This window comes from Bidens hawaiensis, unplaced genomic scaffold (genome assembly GCF_021521415.1).
Source record: "Bidens hawaiensis isolate Kalapana, Puna unplaced genomic scaffold, B.hawaiensis_p1.1 tig00033594_1, whole genome shotgun sequence".
Taxonomy (NCBI): domain Eukaryota; kingdom Viridiplantae; phylum Streptophyta; class Magnoliopsida; order Asterales; family Asteraceae; genus Bidens; species Bidens hawaiensis.
The window spans coordinates 152,981-174,929 of NW_027495778.1; positions in this window are offsets into that span (position 1 = coordinate 152,981).

The window sequence follows — 21,949 nt, forward strand, 5'->3', positions numbered from 1 at the left end:
TCTTAACAACGCTTTGTAAGACTACTTTGATTTTGTTTATTGTATCAAGCCTTATGGGCTAAATACTCTTGTTACTTAGATTATGTTGAAGCTTTTGCTTATATGATATTTATCTATGCATGATTTTGACAAGTTGGTGTTCTTCAAGTTTATGACATGTTCTTGAATAGAGTTTGATGGTTGAATGCTTGTTTTAATTCCTAGTCTTGTTAGTTTGATAGATGTTTAACCATAATATGTTGGAAAACTATGTGTTGAGCATTTGTTTATGAACTTAGTTTGTGTATGCATACTTTGTTTATATCATTAAGTTAGGAATGACTAGTGGAAATTAACTTGGTTTTGAATTTTAACAAGCATGAAACCTATCACTTGATATTGGAAAATTGTATGGTGATAATATGATTCTTTGAGTTGGTTAATATTTACTAGGGATTAAGGCCATAATTCTTGGTTCATATTTTGCTAATTAAAAGTTTCATGTGTTTAACTAGTGTTCTTGAACTTGTCTATTTTACATGATTTTAGATGGTTAGTTTGTTGTTTTCATTCTAACTTTCCTTTGATTATGAGATTAGGTAGTTTTGACAAACTTACTAATCTATGGTTATTAACTTGTTGAAAACCCATCATGTTGTTTTGTTGCTAGTATTAGGTTTCCTTGATTGGAATTTGATGTTGGTGCTTAATACATGATGTTTGTCATTATCATTGCTATTTTGTCACTAAGTTTGAGTGGATGCATAGTCTAAGTAGCCTTGTTTGGATTGATTGTTAGTTGTATTTTACTTGCTTTGTTATTGTTGAATGCTAGTTTAGTTACTTGAAAAATTACTTGGATTGTTTGTTTGGTTAAATTAATTACAAAAATTTAGTATCAAAGGTTAGCCGTGTCCATGGATTGACACTCGGTTTTTACCGATACTTCTCTAAAAACGATAGGTACACTTGCCTTTCGTGTATGGTTTGGTTGTTGGTGAAAACCATTTTTAAAACCCGATTTGTGTGAAACTTTTATTTAAATTTTTATATATATATTCACACACGTCAATATTCGTTACAACTTATAACAAATATCACTTCATTCGTTACCCAATCACATTCACTTGAATCATTTAACGAATATCATTCATTCGTTAAAAGTTACAATTCTCATTCGTTACTGTTCTTTCATTCGTGTGAACAGTAAAACCATAAGTTTAAGCACTGACAAGTTTGGTCCTTGAAGTTTAACAATTGTCTACTCATGGCGTCGCAAAACGTTTCTTACTATGCATTAGCATCTCAGAACGCTTTAATGTAGCAGATGCTGACCATGGATAATGAAATTGGCTGTCACAACAAATGTCCCAAATTGTTAAAACTTTCAGACTTTACTCGTTGGGAACCGAGGTTCCGTGCTCACTTGGGATCAGTTCATCCAAGTAGCGTACGATTTCTCGATGATGTGTGTGCGGCACCTCTGGTAGGCAATGACAACATGGGTTGGACTCCTAAGGAATTTACGAATTATGAAACTCAAGAGTTGAAAGACTTTCATAGTGAGACTAAAGCTTATTCAACTCTCACTATGGCATTACCTGAACAAATCTTTCATCAATATAGCACTATGAAGATCTGTGCTTCATTGTTCACAACTTTGAAAACAAGAAGTTTGGGGAATACTCTCGAGAGTAAGAAGACTCTAGTAAAATTTCAATTCAGAAATTTTATTTTGATGAAAAATGAGACTGTTGAAGAAATGATTAACAGATTTAGTCATCTGATTGTGGAGATGTCCAGTGTCAATCTTGATCCAACTGAAACAGATAAGATTGATACATTGAAGAATACCTTGCCTCCTTCATATTCGACTTTCCTGTTTGTATTGAAAGAAAACAGTTTCTTTCGAAACACCGAGCTTACAGCTGTACAATTCATCAATAAGATCGAGGAAAGGGAATTTGATATTAAATGTCACAATTCGTTGAAGGAAAATCAGAACCAACATTAATCAAACCAGAATCCTTCAATCTATGGAGGAGCCATGCCAGCTAATCATTCTTCAAGTTCTGTTCCAATCAATGCCTTTTTTGCCCAAGGTCAAGAAGAAACTCCTAACGTAAACTGTCCTCCTAATGTATGCTTTATGGCAAATGGAGCCAATGCAAGCACAAATGCCCCAGCTTCAAGTTTTCCTAAAGTAAATCTTCAAGAGGCTGAACAACAGTTTGCATTCTTGTGCGCTTTCATGACTTCATATGAACAGCTTGTTGGAAGCAAGATAGCCACGAGTGAACTAACAGATGAAGACTATGATCAAATCGACCCGGATGATCTTGAGTTAATGGATCTCAAGTGGAACATGGCTATGATTGTTAGAAAAGTCAAGAGATTTATGCAGCGAACTGGGAAAGATCTTCCTACTTTGAATAAAAGGGTTGGATTCGATAAACTGAAGATGAAATGTTACAATTGCGGGGACTTTGGCCATTTGGCCAAAGAATGTGATAAACCAAGGAAAGAATATTCTGGGCCACGCAATTCAGATAGATCTTCAGGAAAGAATTCATCTGGTGGGGATAAGAGTAAAACAACTTCATCTGGTGGTGAACAAGATAAGTCTACTGCTACTCAAGCTTTGGCGGTTAATGAAGCTGTTGATTGGTCTCAATGTTTGTTGGGAAACCAAGCTAATATGGCTATTGTTGAACCATTGGAGAAATTCGAAGATACTAGCAGTGACAATGTATCTGAGGAAAGTGATTCATCTGACTCTGAAACTGATACTGATCAAAATTCGTCATGTCAAACTGAATCAATTCCTGTTCAAGTTGAATCTTATGCGTGTATGGCTAAGATTGATGAGGTATGTCCTAAACCTCAAATTAATGTATCTGAATCTTCAACTGAAGTGATTGAGTGTGCTGTACTCAAAGCAAAACTTGAAACTGCTTTAAATCAGAACATTACTCTTATAAAAGATCACTTTATGATCAATGAATGCTACAAACAGAAATCAAAATTACTAGAACAGTCAGCTCTTAAAATTCAAAATCTGTCTGAAAGTAATCATGATCTTAAAGCTGAGATTCAGTGTAAGATTATTGTTGTTGATCAACATTTTCAGAAGATTCTTCGACTCCGAACCTGTATTTCAAAACTCGAAAACGAAGTCATGGAACTTAAAAACAAACTTGGAAAATTTTGAGATTCCTCGTTTCTTTTAAATGAAATCATTGAAGTAAACCATGCTCATAAGAAAAATGGAAAAGTAGGGTTAGGATATGTCGAAATTCCTCCTCCCTTTAAGGAAGAATACAGTAGCATTCTAGATATGGAAAAATGCTCAGATATGCCTACTGTTGAATCTGAGAATGTTGATATAACTAAAACTACTCGAGAATCGATTCATATCAAAAGTAAAGCTGTCTTTACCAAAGATGAATTGGATGGTTCAATCGAGGAGTTGACTGAACCAGATGAGATTATCAAAAACAAGAATATACCTGTTGACAATCACATTCTGTGTGAACCTAAAGAGTTTGAGCAAGTAGTTTATGGCTCAAAGTCATCGGGAGGTTCAGTGAAAAGTCTAATGTAATTCCTAAATCGAAGAAGTCAGATAAACTGACTGTAAATGATGAGGAATTGATGAAATTTGTCAATGCTTAGTCTGTTTCTTCGAATGGGAAAGTATTTAAGTTAAAGGGTTTATCAAAAGTTTTTTCGGACAAGGAAGTTCCATTGAACCTTCTTAAACCCGAAATGATTGAAAGTATATATCAGGATGACACTTCAAAGGTTACCGAACTTGAACAAAAATTCTATCAATCTAAATCTGTTAATGTTCAAGAAAAACCAAGAAATACTGTGCTTAAACCTATCACATTTGTAAAATCATCAGGTTTGGAGAATTCTTCGAATTCAACAAATCTTGAATTCTATAAGACCAAAAAGGGTTTAAAACATGAAATTTCAAAGACGGTAACATTTGAGAAACCCAAAGATGATATTCATCGATATTTGCTACCAAATAAGACTTGTGCTTCACCACCAAAATCTTTGGACTCTCGTTTATGTTTCAAGTGTGGTGAACCGGGCCATGTTTCCAAAAAATGTAAAGCAAAGATATATGATATCAAAAACTCGTCAACTCGAAAAACTGGTTTGTTTCAAAACGTAAAAGAAAATCAAGTTGATGAGTGTGTCATAATGTATTGGAATATTAATCTGAAGAAAGTTGTTCAGGTTGATTCGGATAATGTTTCTAACAAATTCGCTGACCATGCTCAACCCATTTGTAAAAACACTAATTCAGGAAGAATACGTGATGGATACTTAAAGAAGAAAACCAAGAAAACTGTCACTTATTCTCAAGTCCTGAATGTCAGCATTAATTTAAATGTTTCTCCTAAGGTATCAAAGGGAGAGCCCAAGACTGAGGCTTGGCCTGTCTTTTTGAACTAATTTTTTACCTTGTTGTGCAGCGTTCATCTACATCCGTGTCAAATCACAAGTGGATATTGGATAGTGGATGTTCTCGGCATATAACTGGCAACCTAAACCTTCTGCACAATGTCAAAGATATTCAAGGGGGTTATGTGGCGTTTGCTGGTAACAACGGTGCGATGATTACAAAGGAAGGAGAAGTTTCAAACAGGAAGGTGACGTTTGAAAAAGTGAATTATTGTGAAAAAGTTGATCATAATTTGTTGAGTGTTTCACAAATTTGTGATAAACAATATACCACAGTTTTCACAGACAAGGAATGGTTGTCATGAGATCACCTCGATCGAATGATATTTATGTCCTAGACATGAATCTTAATGTAAACGTTTCTCCTTCAGAAACGTGTTTTATCTCCAAAGCTCGGAGAAAGATACGATTCTTTGGCATCGACGTATTAGACACATCCATGTGCGCAAAATGAATCATTTGGTTTCAAATAATTTGGTAGATGGCGTAACTCTTAAGAACTTCAAGTTGAATGATCACTGCGTCGCTTGCAAGAAGGGAAAACAAAAGAAGAAGTCACACCCGTGTAAATCGATTAATTCGATTATCACACACCTAGAACGACTTCATATGGATTTATTTGGTCCTGTGAATCGTGCTATCATCGCGGGTGATTTTTATTGTTTAGTCGTGACTGATGATTTTTCATGATATTCTTGGGTGTTATTTATGGGACCTAAAGATCAGACTCCTGTATTGATTCAGAATCTTATCACGAAGATCGAATCACTTTACAAATTGAAAGTGAGACGAATTCGTAGTGATAATGGTACGGAATTCAGGAATAATGTATTGGATTTCTTCTGCATTCAGAAGGGTATTCATCGTGAATTCAGTGCGCCGTATGTTCCTTAACAAAACGGTGTATCTGAAAGAAAGAATCATACGCTGATCGAAGCTGCAAGAACGATGCTTGCTGATTCTAAGGTTCCCGTTCAGTTCTGGAATGAAGCAGTGAATACAGCATACTACACGCTGAATCGCGTATTAACAATAAAGAAACTCAAGAAAACAAGTTACGAACTTCTGAATAATTTTAAACCGAATCTAAAATATTTGGAACCATTTGGGCGTCCTTGTACTATTTTGAAGAGAGATGCCGGTAAATTTGAAGAAAAGGCATTTGTGGGTTATTTCTTGGGTTACAATTCTCCAAATAAGCGAATCTTCAATATCTCTTCGGGTTGTGTGGAAGAGTGGTACCATGTTGATTGTCAAAGCTATACCATTCCACTTACAGGCAAGGGTCCCAATTGGATGTTCGATTACGACGGTTTATTTAATTCGTTCACGTCAGTTGTTGAAGACATACCTGAAGATTTTATTCGATCTTATTTGGAGGAACAATGTTTCACAATTCCTAGTTCTTCGTATGCTGATCAGAATGACTCTCCTAACATATCAGAGACATCGAATGATGTTTCTAAGTCTTCCGATGAAGCTGATTTTGTTGATTCATCGTCAGGACCACTAGAGGAAGCTATAGACACAAATGAGCCTATTCTAATTGATGATGACTCTCCAACTATCTCTTTAGACTCGGCTGAGGATAATATTACTAATCTGGGTGATAACGTATCTGTACCTGCTAATCCTTCTTTAAGGATTCATTCTAATCATCTGCAGGAACAGATAATTGGTGATGTGCACGATGGGGTTCGTACAAGACACCAATTAGCTAATGTTTGTGATGAACAATTTGAGTGTAACTTATCTCCTACTGAGGATTCGATAGTTTGTGCTTATGCAGATTTGCACTCTTCGGGTATCCTTAGTATTGCACAATACACTTGCTTTCTATCACAGATCGAACCGACAAGTGTCACAATGGCACTCAAGGAACCATCTTGGGTGGAGGCTATGCAAGAGGAGCTGCAACAGTTTATTCGACTGGGTGTATGGGACTTAATTGATAAACCCGACCGTGTTAAAAAGTTAATTCCGACTAAATGAGTTTTCAAGTGCAAAAAGGACGACCGCGGGGTATTCGTGAGAAATAAGGCACGATTGGTTGTTCTTGGTTACAATCAACAAGAAGGCATAGATTACACCGAAGTATATGATCCTGTGGCACGACTAGAGGCTATACGTATTTTTCTTGCCTATGCAGCCTATAAAAATTTCAAGGTTTATCAAATGGATGTGAAATTAGTGTTCTTAAATGGAGCTATTCTTGAAGAAGTATATGTGAAGCAGCCTCCTGGTTTCGAGGATCCAGACTTTCCAGAGCTTGTTTATCAATTAAACAAGGCTTTTTATGTTTTACATCAGGCCCCGAGAGCCTGGTACAGCACGTTGGCTAACCATCTGATTGAAAGTGGGTTCATGAGGGGAACTGTGGATTGTACTTTATTTTATAAGAACGTGGGTGACAATCTGCTCCTTGTCCAAATTTATGTGGACGACATAATTTTTGGTTCGGCAAACGACAGCCTGTGTAAAGATTTCGAGAAGACGATGCAAACCAAATTTGAGATGAGCTCGATGGGGGAGATGAACTTTTTCTTAGGATTGCAAGTTCACCAGTCTGATTCCGGGATCTTTATCCATCAGACCAAATACGTGAACGATATCTTGAGCCGATTCAAGATATCGACAGCAAAATTCCTTCGACACCTCTTCCCGTGGGTTACAATTTATCACCGGATGAATTGGAGGATACTGTAGATCCAACCTTGTATCGAGCTATGATCGGATCTCTCATGTATTTGACTACATTGCGACCTGATATTATGTTTGCTGTTTGTTTGTGTGCTATGTAGCAATCGAGTCCCCGAGTGACTCACCTGGCGGCAGTAAAGCGCATCTTACATTATCTGAGGGGTACTCCAAAGACGATAAGTTCGATCTCACCGCTTTTAGTGATTCGGACTATGGAGGTTGCAAGATCAATTTCAAGTCTACAACAGCGGGTTGTCAGTTCTTAGGAAACCGACTTGTTTCCTGGCAGTGTAAGAAGCAGACAACGGTCTCAACTTCTACAGCCGAAGCGGAGTATGTGGCGGTCTTGAGTTGTTGTTCACAAGTTCTCTGGATCCAGCAACATTTGCGGGATTACGGTTTGAAGTTTCTTACTACTCCTATCTTTATTGACAATTCGGCCGCTATATCTATCACCAAAAATCCGGTTCACCATTCGAGAACCAAACACATTGAAATCCGTTATCACTTTATACGTGATTGTTTTGAAAAGAAATTAATTTCAATTGATAAAATTCATACGGATTTTCAAAAGGCTAACCTTTATACCAAAGCGTTTGACAAATCACGTATTCAATATTTGCTGGGTATAAGTGGTTTAAAAACTTTGAAAGATATTCAAAAGCTTAGTTAAATCAATTTTTTTTGTTTTTGTTTATTTTTAGTTCAACTTTTTTGTTGTTTTTAAGGGGGAGAAAATATAAAATCCAAAACTATTGTGTTTTCTGTTTGTACAAAGAAAATTAAAAACTCCAAAAACATTCAAATATTGTAAAATCCAAAAACAATGAAAAATGCTCCTCAAAATGAGTTTCGAAGCAAAAAAGGGAAAATGATAGTACATTGGTCATTTGCTCCTTAGTCCAGTAAAAAGTAAGTAATAAAAGACTGTGTGCTTAATTGCATTGATGTATTGGTAGGTCTTTTGACAAACAAGTATGGGCTAGTAAGCGATATAAACATAAAATTGATGAATAAGAAGGAATATTGGTTCTATAAAAAGTCTTGATGATGATGGCAGAAATGTAATAAACCGGTCATAGTCAAGCCTTCTAATCAATTTGAAAAAAATTTTAGCAAAAGTATCTAGTTGGTGGTTAACGCTTCAACGATGTTTCGGATTTCTTTGGGTCTTTATGCGGTTTTACATCTGGTATTCATTTTGATGAATATTAAAATTGCTTGTAAAAGCGAACCCGCAGTGTAACTGCTTAAGTCTCTAAACTTGATCGCAAAAAGTACTTCGTGTACAAAAATGAATTACATACTTGATTAAACCACGCTGTGAGTCATACATTGTCCCCTTGCTCGCGTCTCATTACCATTAAGAAACAGACCACAAGGGACACAATGTCTGTAAACCGACAGATGAAATCGTGCATACTCATCCATGGGAACGGAACTTAGGGTATTGCTTGATAACGAGGGTATATCTTGTAGTGGGGATTACGGACTATGATTGCTTAAAAATAATCATTTTCATCAAATTGGTTCTAAGGTTTAAGTCAAGTTGGGGTGATTTGGAGAAAATCAAGTTAAGCCTGAATCAAGATTGGAACTGATTATGTTTAATCTTTGTGTGTAATTGAACCAATTAACAATATCACTGAAAGTTCTGAAAAATTTGTTCGAAGATTTAAGTGGACAGCAATACCAATAATCGACTTAACATCAGTCATAATAAAAACTGAAAATAAAACTGTGATGGATGGAAATTTTGATCAATATGATTCCCTGCTCGACTCACAAAAATACGTACTGCTTTATTAGTATAGTTTTATTATTTTACTTTGTTTGTTATTTGAAAAAACCTTTCAAAAGTACAAAAAGATTTTAATTTTCTGCTTTATTTTTCGATTTACCGAGTTGACGAATAAATCTAAACAAAAAGAAGAGAAGTTTTACCCCGAATTTTTTAAGTTATTCGTGCCTTAACATAATTTTCAATTGGCATCAATTGAATTTTTAACGTAAAAATCCGTTTAAGTTAAACATTACCGATTCTTGGTTGATCGGGTATTTTTAATGTATGCAATTAAACCCTAAATTGGATTTAATTGAATATTTAAATCATTGATTAAAACCCTAATTGGTTTTAATAATTAATTTAATTCCTTAATGAGATTATGTCTCATTCGCTAAGGAAAACTGGTGATTCGTTAATTATTTTAACGAATGTAAAGCCATTCGTTATTTAAAACATAACGAATAAGTTTCTTATTCGTTATATCATCATTCGCTTCCATTGTGCATAACGAATGAAGTAATGTAATGTATCATTCATTAATTTGTTAATAAATAACCTTCTTTATTCGTTAGAAAGTTAACGAGTAAGAGGAATTAATGTAAGATTCGTTAAAGTTTTAACGAAAGAGAGCCCTATTCGTTTAAACTCTTGACGAATCAGGATCATAATTTAACAAATGAGGCCATTCGTTAGTTCAAAATTTGAACAAATGACCTCTGGTTTTGTGAAATTATTGGGTTCATAATCCCAATGTTTGACGAATGACTGTTCATTCACCATTTCCTATTTCACTAACTATCTAAATGAACTCTTGCAAATTTTCTATAAAATTTCATATTTGCTCATTAGATCAATTCACTGACATATTCTTGTTTAACAGGTAATGACGATCACACTAATATGATAAGCATGAAATTTCATCGGATATTTGAGAGTTAACCGGTTGATTGTTTAGTGCATGTTAATCGCATAGTGAACATCAATTAAACCTAATAATTGAATAAAATAGTTACTGATGGTTCGTGTTAAGTATATTAACCTACCTTCCGATAGTGATTGTTATGGTTAATCACTGAATGTAATAGAAGATTAATCGTTTCTGTGAGATTCATCGTCGTCATTGACTTTTATTTGTCAAAATTAAAAGAAAAATTGACTCTGGTTAGTTAAATTGATTACTTAAGTCAGATTTGTTATAGTCATAACGAATGAAGTCAGATTCGTTATCAGTATAACGAATGATAGTCTGATTCGTTAATATGTTAACGAATAACTATCTGATTCACTAAGGTAACGAATGAATAGTTAAATCATTATAACGAATCGGAGTTGATTCGTTAAAACAAAAGGATTTGATAACGAATGAGTGTAACGAATCTGAGTTGATTCATTTAATGTATAAGTTTGATTCGTTATGTGTAACGAATGTAAACAGTTAATGCATAACGAATGCCTAACGAATGAGATACATTCGTTAAACAGATTATTATTTTTGAATATTTTACTAATGTTTGCGTGTTCTAACAGTAATGGCATATGAGAATATTCAAAATCCTGTTCCTAAGCAACAACCTGTAGATAATCCAGCACCTGAACAAGCTCCTGTGATGCTATCTTGGAACAAAAGCCACAACATCTGTGCCTATCTTGAGCCGAACTTTGAAGATTCTCCTATATTCGGGGGCATGATTAGTTTTCTGACACGCTCGAGAATTTACAAAGCTATCTCGACTCGTTCGGTTGTCTACCAGAAGATAATTCGAGCATTCTGGAATACGGATAGACTCAACAAGGCAGAAAATCAAATTGAGGCATTTATTCAAGGTAAAAGGGTTGTGATCGATGTTGGGGTAATCCGAGATTCGTTACGGTTTTGTGATATGATCGATGACAGGTGTGAGTTTGATAGAGAATTAATCAGAGGGTTGTTTGGGCGTGTAAAGTATAATGGGGATTTGGGCAGATCTATGTATAACAAGGCAAACTTGTGTGAACAATACAAGTATTTGCTTCACGTGTTGATAAACTGTCTCGATGGACGTAAGGGTGGATTCGACGAGTGCCGAGTTATGCTCCAATCAGCTTTTGTTGCCCTTGTCTTGAATAAACAATTCAACTTCTCGGAATTGGTTTATTATCATCTGAAATAGAACATTTCAAGCCGTCATAAGTTTTTAATGTATCCCAAATTTTTGCAAATGATGATCAATGATCTGGTGCCGGATTTGGATAAAGATCAAGATGACGTTATGAAGCTTGAGCACATGAATGAAGAAACAATGAGACATTTGAGATCTTATAGAGGTCAGAGTCTGGAAGACCGACCAAAGTTTAAACGATTGATTGGTTATTTAGCAAATATTGATTATATCGCGCCACCTAATGATCGTTGGGCTCATGACGATTCCGATTCTAAACGTGAAGGTGGTGATGGTGGTAATGATGGAGATGATGGTGGTGATGGTGGTCTAGGACCACAAGCTGCGTTAAGTTATGAGCAGAAACGTAAACGTAAAGGGAAAGAATCGATGGTGGAGAAGAGTGATAAAGTAAAGAAGCAACGGGTTAGATGTGGTTCAGGAATTGAGATTCCTAGTCAACCGTTTGTTCGTTCTACTCCTCCTGTATTTATTTCAGATCCTATTCCCACATCTCCTGTGCCTCAAAAGATTCCAAGGTCACCGACTCCGGTTCATATGCCAGTGTCTCCAGTACCTCTGTCTATGACCTTGATTACTACTGCACGACCAGATCCTGTATTTGGTGACATTCTTCAGACTATTTTGGCTTGTATGCCTACACCACAGCCGACTACTCTAGCTACTCCAGTGACTCCTACACAGTTTCCGAGACCTGAGTACTCATTTATGACATTTACTCGTCCTCAGGGTCCCTTGCAACTCGTTCATCCTAATTTCTTTGGTATGAATCTTCAAAATCAATGGTTTCATATGATGAATTTGTTACACCTTCAACAGACTCAAATGCAAGCAGATAGAGCTGCCCATGGCTAGCGCAGAGGAATTTGTTAAGGCATATTCAGTTTACTCAACGTGAAAACAGGGAACTTAGAGCCCTTGTTGCTGTTCAGGGGGACATATTAGACAAACAATTTGAAATCATACATCAGCCACTTGTAAAGATGATGAATTGAAGAAATTAAAGAATGATGAAGATGACCAAGATGGATCGGGAGGTGTTGATCAGCAACCGGGCGGTAGTTCTGCTTCGTCGGCGGGTAATAAGACTGATTCGGGAACTAGTGGTGGATCTGAAGCAAGTAATCTATAGATTGTTCCATACAAAGATTACACGAGAGCCAAGCCAATAGATGTTATTCCGGTTAATATGCTTCTTTTTGTGGGTATGGATGAGATTGTATACAGTATGGTAAACGCAGATGAGATCGAAGAAGGTGAATTTGTTGATCATTCATTAACAAAAGAACAAATAGCCTTGCTTCTGGATTTAAACGAATATGAGGTTTAGGAGTTGGGTAAGAGTGTGGAGGTAGAGATAGAGATTGAGATTGAAGAAAGTACAAATACAGGTATTCCTTATGGTAATGTACCTGATTTTGATGAAGTGGAAGTAGAAGACGTTACTGCTAAGTTGTATCCTGAGTTCTACACCGATAACAACAACAACGATTCAGGTATTCCTTTCTTCACTACAGAACATTCTGACGCAGCAGAACGTCAATTACAAGAAGAGAGAGAAAGATGGAATAAAGCTGCTGAGACAAGTCACATCTCGGCAACTAAGAAAAAGCACAAACGTGCTTTGGATGGTATGTTTGAGCATAATGTAACAAAGATGAACAAGATGCTCGATACTTTTCGTTATCATGAACGAGAGGAAGTCAAAGTGGCAAAGGCTCGAGCATCGGCATACCAGATGAAAAAGTACAGGCCAGCAAAAGACGTCAAGGGTGATTTGATCACATGGCAGTTTGATTCTGAGCTTAAAGTATATATCGTAAAGTGGAAGCACGGTATTTATTACTTTAAACGCCCACACGATATTTTATCCATGCCAAGGTGGGACGTTAGAACACTAGCCAACAGACAATATGTGAATCGAGGAGATGATCAGTGGGCTGGGTGGTTTTATACTCATTTATTGCATGAAACCCGTTATGGTTTCAAGTTCTTCAAGCCGCAGGTGCCAACTCATAAGTACATTGATGAGATAGATCCTCGCACAGGCTGGAGAAAGATGATACTGCAAGTGAAGCCGTCAAAGACAATGAAGAGGGCTCCAATGAAGACATTCCCTTAGAGTTTGTTCACTTCATTTAATTATTGGTATTCTGACAATCATACATGTGAAGCAGTTGTTGTATATGGCTCTGGGTCAAACACGAAGACCATACGTGTTATTGATCCAATGTGGTTGGTTAACTTATCTAAGTCCGATAACGATGAGTTATTTACAAGTCAGATCAGATTCGCTAACGTATGTGACTTTGAACTTGCTATGCAATTCCAGAAAGTAGTTTGTATTTGCTATGCATACAAGATTCACAGTTGTGTAGACTGGAAGACAAAGATGTTCCAGAGATGAAGGATAAAGAGCTCGAGACGAGGGGGAATTTGTTGATACATGTTTTGTACGTCTCGGTCTTTATCAGGACTTTAATGTAATAGTTTATTAGTATAGGGGCTTTAATGTAAAATGCCATTCACTCTAATGTAAGTTACATTCGTTACCCCGTAACGAATGTAACACATTCGTATTAAATGTAAGCTCATTCGTTAATCTTGATTAACGAATGAGAGCTATTCGTTATGTTTTAAGTGTATTAACGAATGAAATATTCATTCGTGTATGTTAATGTAACGAATGACACATTCGTTAAGTGTTAACTTAACGAATGTAGTCATCCCCTATATATACCTTGTAATATTATCATTAATGTAACAGTTCTTATTTTCTCTGATTTCCCTCTCGTTACTCTGTCCAAATACACTCTCTGGTACCTTATTTCTAGATCCGATACCTTATATCTAGATCCGATCGAGCTCTTTCAATACCTTATTTCTTTCTGGTGGGAGCTAGGGATTTTGCTTTGAAAATATTGAAATTAACTGCTTCAACATTTCACCAAAATTGAGTGGCCACTCTCACACACTCAATTAGTTTTATTAAATAAACTATCTTCAATCTATCACACACTATTAAATTATTTAAATAAAAAAACACTATTTTATGGTTGTAATTTAAACAAACGAGCTGAACCGCTTGCGAGCTACTCGAGACCGTCTCGTGAAAAAATTCAATCAAGTAGAGCCTAAATGAGGTCGAGCCTAGGCTCAAACTTAAAAGTAAGTTCGTTTCATAAACGAGTTGGAAACTAGTTTTCCAAGCTCAAGCTGACTCGCGAGCCTTTCATTTTGTTAATCATTCATTCATATATATATATATATATATATATATATGTATTGTGTTATGTATATAACTATAAATGAAAAAAATAAAAATAATTATAATATATGAAAATTAATTAATAAATAGTAAACGAACCGAGCTCACGCCTAGTAGGGCTCAACTCATCTCGTCTTGTTTGCACCCTTAGCATTTAGGATCAGGGTCTAATTGAGCTCGATGAGTGAAGTTCATATTGGTTTATGTAATATGCAAATTTTTAGGCTTATGGCTCGTTTATTAAGTGTGAAGTTTGAGCTTGTCTATTAAAGTTTATACTAGTTTTGAAATGTGAAGTATAAATAAATTAATCTTTTCGTTGAACTCAAATCGAATTAATTCAAGTCAATTCGAATTGCTGACTAAAATCAAAACAAATTTCATATTGATTGTTTAAATTTGAAGCGAATTTGTCAAACCTAAATTCGAATTTGAATATAAATGGATATATGACAAGTTGAATTGCCCAAACAAAAGTAAGTGCACTTTTGCTCGGCACTTACTTGTTTTTGTTACTTTCGTTTTGTATACTATCCCTATGAAATAAATATAACGTGTCATAGGGTTTAGTGTGTGTGCTCATTGTTGTAACAACTCCTTTCAAGGCTTATCATTTGTATTAGGGGTGAGCGGAAAACCGAATTAACCGAACCGAAACCGATTTAACAAAAAAAAATCGAACCGAAGCATTAACCGACGATTATTCTTTATTTTTTTTGCTTGAAAACCCGAATTTTCAGTTTCGGTTTGGTTTTCCATTTTTTAAAAACCAAAAAAAACCAAACCGATTGATGGTGATGAAGATTATGAAAATGATAAACACTGATACTAAACTTTGAAGATGAACAAGATGATGAATGAATATTTGGACTAAACTTTTAGTTTTTAGTGCTTTTATTAAGCAATTTGTTGGATTTTAAACTATACACTCTAGCAACTTTGTATTCGTATGGTTCCACGTAACACAAGCCTGCTTTTGTTTTTTGTATTCAATATATTTGTGGTTCCTCGATACGCTGTTACATGCTTAAATTCGTCATCTTCATTTTAATATTTTTTTCGCATTGTCTACACATAATTGAAAAAACCCGATTATAACCGACTGAAACCGAAAATAACCGAAAACTGTACGGCTTGTATATTAAAAAACCGATGACTGCGGTTTCGGTTTCACCTAATAACTGAACCGAACCATGCCCAGCCTTAATTTGTATCAATAGTAGCTTGAAACCAATTTGAGTGTAGAATGTCGTGATGATGAACCCTCATGTGAGATACGATTTCATTTAGCAGGTAGTGAAGATGATGATGAGTATAAGTTCATCTGAGGCCTTCTGTAATTTGTTGTATGTGCTCGTTTGTTTGTTTGATGCTGATATGAATAAAATCTAACAGTTTATGGTGTTAGAGCGTACGCTGATAAGCCTGGTTTCATATAAACGTCAATCTTATTTTGGAAACTCATATTTAACTTGATAATGATGAGCTGACCCTCATCTGAGATGTGGTCTATATGACCCTTTACAATCGTTATAATTTACTCCACATTCAACCAGTCAGAAACGTTTGGAGTCTATGATGATGAACAAAAAATCGACAATTGCTATTTGTAAATTGCAGGAATTACCGACGACGTTCCGATGCCATTTGTAAATATAAAGTTTTTAATTGTTTAATGAGTGAAAAACATATTCGTAGGAAATTTGTCGGAAATTATAGCGTATTTCCGACGAAAATGTAATCTTTATAAATTCCGTAGGAAATGTGTAGGAATTTCCTACAAAATTCCGACAGAACTATGAATGACTATTTATAAAAAATTAATTGATAATACATATAATCGGACCCGTAGGAATGTGTAGGAACGCCCGATGTAACATGTTTTTCTGTTGGAACTATGTAGGAAATTTCCTACGCTTTCCCTGCATATGTATTTGGGTCGCTGAGTTGTAGGAAATTTGCTGAAAAAATTAGGACTATATTTTTCGTGTTAATTTTGTTAGGAATCCGTCGGAAAGTTTGTTCGTAGGAAATCCGTAGGACGTTTTGGTAGGAATATAGCATATTTTCTAGTAGTGTTAACTTTTTTTTTTAAGAATTTATCCCGAAATTAAAAGAAACATGAATTAAGTTGTATCAAATTGCATTTTATTTTTTAAACATTCATATTTTTACATAGTAATTAATGCATGCAAATTCAAAAAAATTTGAATTCGAACATCCGGATAGCAAGGATCTCGAATACAGATGCCAACATCACCAAAAGCAAAAAAATAACTCACGTCGCAATCAAAACATAATAGCCAAAAATAAAGTCATGATACGCTCAGAATGACATTGATACATGCTTTACATTGATCAATAACCATGAAACTGAATAGAAGCATAGTATCTAATAATACCAATACGGCACTAACGTTTAGTGGTACGGTATGATAACAAAAATGCTTTGTTTGAAATACAACTCTGTTTTATGCCTGAATGTAGAGAAAACAAAATAAATAAAATTGACTGCATATCTAGCTTTTTTTACAAGAATAACAAAAACAAGTTATAAAAAATCAATTTGAATAATAGATAAAACCGTAATTTATGATATAATGGATGAACATAAAACTAGAAAACAAAAGAAAATTATTTCCACACAATCAATTATCACTTGTATATTTCATACTAGTTTTTAGCACGCGTGTTACCCGGCTTACTTTTATATGATAAATGCAAAGCTGATTTTATATGATAAAAGTTTATATTAGTTTGAACAATCAAGATAGATACTAAAACATATATAGCTAAGTGAGATTATAGATAATAATATAACCAATTCACATTTAGTTTAGGTAAGAAAATATCTCTTTAAATACAACATTAGTTGTCTTATTAGTTTGTTTACCATGTTTGTCTAGAATAAGAAAATATCTCTTGATAGCGCAATGGTGTTGGTGTGGTGATATATAATAATTGTGTTAAAGGTTATTATTGATTCACACAAGACCGTATTTTAAATTTATAAAAGTGATTTCTACTAAGACTAAACCACACACAAATAGATAAGTGTACGTATCGTATATGTATGATAGTATTGGTAAGAACCAAGTATCGATCCGTGGACATAAATAGTTTCTAATAATAAATCTTTACTTTAAGTTAATCAGAGATAATAATCGTTTAAAGGTGGTTTTTTAAACTATTTCTTTTTAAATTAAAAATATATAAAATAGGTGTCAATGAGATAAGTTTTTAAACGAGAAAATCAATAATTAAAGGTAACCATCTTAAATCAAGAATCCACTCCATTCTTTCTTGATAATTATCATGATGAATATGCGATAAACTTGCTTTAATAATATACGATTGAATAACCCCTCATTTCCAAGTGAACTACCCTATGGTAAAGAAGAAAGTAGAATGCATATCTTCATGTTTACCACGAAAATGTCAATTTAAGTAAACAAGTAGTTTTAGTGAACTATTAAGATTAGGATTGAATTCGATTTCTCAAATACCAATTCTAACAACTTCGGGTGGTTATAGTATATTCACATAACCTTCCCTCGGTTGATTTAAGTAGATTATAATTGCACATTCCTTTAATATATAATTTTTTTAACTAGCATGATAACCTAATCAATTGTGTTAACAATTTTATTTCATTACCCAAACTAGAGAAATTGATCATAGCTTGTATCTCATCATTTCTAAGTACAATACAAGGATATATGTTTTGGACAAAATATCAAGATATTCTTTTTACCATTTCTAGTTTCCAAGAACATGAATTAATCATGAATGGGTGTTAATCACTAATCTTGAATAATGAATTATGATAACAAAATATATCTCGTCAAAGGATAATTGCAAAATAACCATGTACTTTACAAAAAGTAAATCACATATTCAATATAATCACCAATTAGAACAAAGCTTCTTCATAGATTTTAGATGGTAAATGGAGGTTTAACTCATGATGAGCATGATAATGAACATCAAAGAGAGTGAAGATAACAAACACATGATTAAATTAGAACAATCTAACCAATATGGATGACACTCCTTTCTTCAATGGTGACGGATGATGATGATAGCCTTCAAGCCTTCTAACTCTCTTATGGAACTTCAACTCAAGTGAAAAGTGAGTATTTTATTGTGAGAACTCGTCCTAAACCTTTCCAAGCACACTGTTTATAGGTTGTCTGGAGAGTCAGGCACGCCCTTGTGCTTCCTAGGGCACGCCGGCGTGTCTACGTGTCCAAGATCATTAATTGTTCTGTCAGATCGTACATTATGACTCTCCATGCCGGTGTGCTTCTTAGGGCATGCCCCCCGTGTTTTTGGTATCAGCCATATATTTTTTTTGTCTTTTCTAGAAAGGTAACCACACCGGCGTGCTTCCTAAAGGACGCCCCCATGTCTAGCTGGCACCATTTTTGTCTTTTTCCATCAGAATTTTGTCTTTTCTTGCATAGGGAAACATGGGCGTGTGTTGCTTGAAATGTAACATCCTAGAAAATCCCATAAAGATTTTGGACTAAAAAATGTCAACTTCAAAGTTGAAGGATTAAAAATAATTTCAAGACAAGTAATGGGAGAAACGAAGATAAGAAAAATAAAGATATCTCATGTTAAGGAAATGAGAAAGTTCCATCTCACATGGAAAGATGGAAGAAAATGTAATCATTCCGCATAGGTATAAATAAAGAAGGGAATTTTCATCTCACATGGAAATAAGAAAGAAAATAGGTCTTTATAAGGAAGAGAATTTCCATAGTAATATTCTTATGTGGCTAACCACTCTCCATAGTCCTAGCGGAGGGTGTGAAGCACCCGACACGCACGTGCACGGACACGGACTCGGACTCGGGTGTAATGTGGCATTTTGATGGCGCACTTTGCACGCTCGCATCACCAAGGGCCGCTTTAGTATTTTTGGAAAATGGAATTATAACCAAGAAGTGACAAGATATCAAAGACAAGGGACCAAAAGTGAAAATCTGATTCCAAGAACCCATCGCGCTACGTGATGAGCCCAGGAACAAGACCATCGCGCTACGCGATGGAGATGTATGAATCACCAAACATGTGTCACAACGGGGAGACACGTGGTAGATGCTAGGGCTGAGTCATTCCCTGACATCGCGCTACGCGATGCCCCAATAGAAGGGACCATCGCGCTACGCGATGGTTTCCAAAATCCGCTATAAAAGGGGAGAGGTATGGGATTCACATCTCACACCAAATTACACACATTTTCACACACTTAGTTTCGATTTGTGTGCCGGTCTCGTGGAACGTGCCAAGCTCCAAAGCTCTGACGGTTTAAGCTCTAGAACGCGAGAGAGAGTAGAAGTGCTGTCCGTACAAGCTTAGGCATACAAACTCCAAATACCCGTGTAAGGTAGGGGTTCTGCCTAAATATTATTTTATTATTATATTATATGGCTTAGACCATAGTCAGGGGTATAGCCCAAACCTTGATCATAACTATGTTTACAAAAGCTTTATACATGCAAAGGTCATAGCTAAAATAATGTTTCTTCATAATTAAGAAACATAAGTTTTACCATACAAGAGGATATTGTCAGAAATAGTTTCTTCATAATTAAGAAACATTATATGCAAGAGATATAGTGTCTTCACGACTAAGAAACGTAAGATTTTACATACTAGGGTTATAGTCATTTAATGTTTCTTCTTGAAGAAGAAACTTATCAGTAGATGTTTATTCATGAAGAAGAAACTCAACACATGATTTGTAATAAATGAAAAGATTACGAGTCTAAATATTTAATGCAAACAAATGATCAGTCAAGGTTTAAAGCTATCAAAACCAGACTAAAGGTCTGTAATTGGATCAAGAGGCGATCTGGGTATTTATACAAACCTATTTTATTATAGATCAATCATCATTCATTCACAAAGGTTTTCAAACGAGATCACCACATCATTCAGAAAAGACAATCACAGGTGAATATGTTAAACCTTTTTCAGTCAGTCATTAAGATAAACAGGCTGTTTATCTTAAACAGTTTGTCAAATGTTTGTATGAGATTACATGATCTCTAAATTTTAAGGGATTACGTGATCCCTAAGTCACAAGGTAGAAAATAAAAGCAACTCAGACCAAGTACACATGTGTCTGAATCCAAACATAACTGTCTAGTCTTTCAATCAAGGCTATGTGGCCACAGGCTAAACAGTCATAACGAAAGTTCTCCAATGGGCATCAGTTCTTGGAGAACCATAATTGTGTGTGTATAGCAGTGGCACAAGTTCCCAGAAATAAAAGATGTTTCTGCTGAGTTTGTTCCAAAACTATATTGTCAGTCAAAAATTTATAAATGTTTTCAGAGTCAACGATTCACCAGCATATCACTGACGTATTTCCCCCCCACATTACAGGAAAGAAAGTATAGCACAAATAGCAAGGAAATTTTGAGTCATTCATAGAGTTAGATGCTCGCAAGTGGAGATGGCTCAATTTTTATTAATAAACTATTGCAAACAAAAATAAACAAGGTTTGTAAATCAAATACTTGGATATTTATTATCCAAGAGGTTTTTAAAATAAATTAATTTTTTATTATAATCAAAGACTTCCGCTAATAAACCGCAACTCTGATGTATTTACAAAACAGGTACCAACTACAGGTGTCATGCCTAGGCCCTATGTTGGGGTGTGACATGAAACATGGGGATGCGTTGAGCTGTTTTATTTGATTTTCTTTATTTTTCTTCATGTTTCTCACTTGTTTCTTCGTTTGAAGTTGGAATATACCTAAAAATAGAAATTAACGTAATAAGTAGCTATTTGAACTAGATAATGTGGTAAAATATGCAGTTTTGGATATTATTTGATGCTTAAAAGATGTATATTTTTATATACATCAAACATCCCCACACTTAAACCTTACTTGGCCCATAAAATTTCTCTAAAAGTAGCAAGTTAGGACCAAAGCTAAAACATCCCCAAAGAGTTCCAAGAAAATAGGAACATAACAGCCAACTTTAAATCATGAGAATATATGTAGTGATATGTGAAAATATGATTTATTTTCGTGAGCTCATGTTTATGCAAACTCTCACGTTCTCACAATGTTCACACACACTAGGCTTTATATCTGGTCATATAAGTGATGTTTGTATGTATATGAACACTCTTAGCCAAAATGTGACATGTGATAAATAGGCTTGTCAAGAGTTCAATTCTCCAGCACGGTGAAGGGTTTCATAATTTAGAAGGTAATGAAAGTCGGTTTGTGGTAGGGGTTTGGTGTTTTATGGTTGTTGATGGTTAAAGGCAAAGCAAATAAATAAAACTTCTAACCATCTTCGGGAGCTTCAAAATGTCTTCAATAATCTGGCTTCTTTTCATCATCCGATTAGCGTGATTTTCTTTTTTTTTTTTTTTCTATTTTTCTATTTTTTTTACAAAACTAGTGACTATTTTAAAGTTAGATCGTCAAGACCGGTTTTATCCAAGATGTGGATTAGCTCTTCCTCAATCCTGTTTTGAACATAACTTCAACTCCAATGGACCGTTTGGCTTTGAGCCTAATAGCCTCCATCCTCATTAATTCG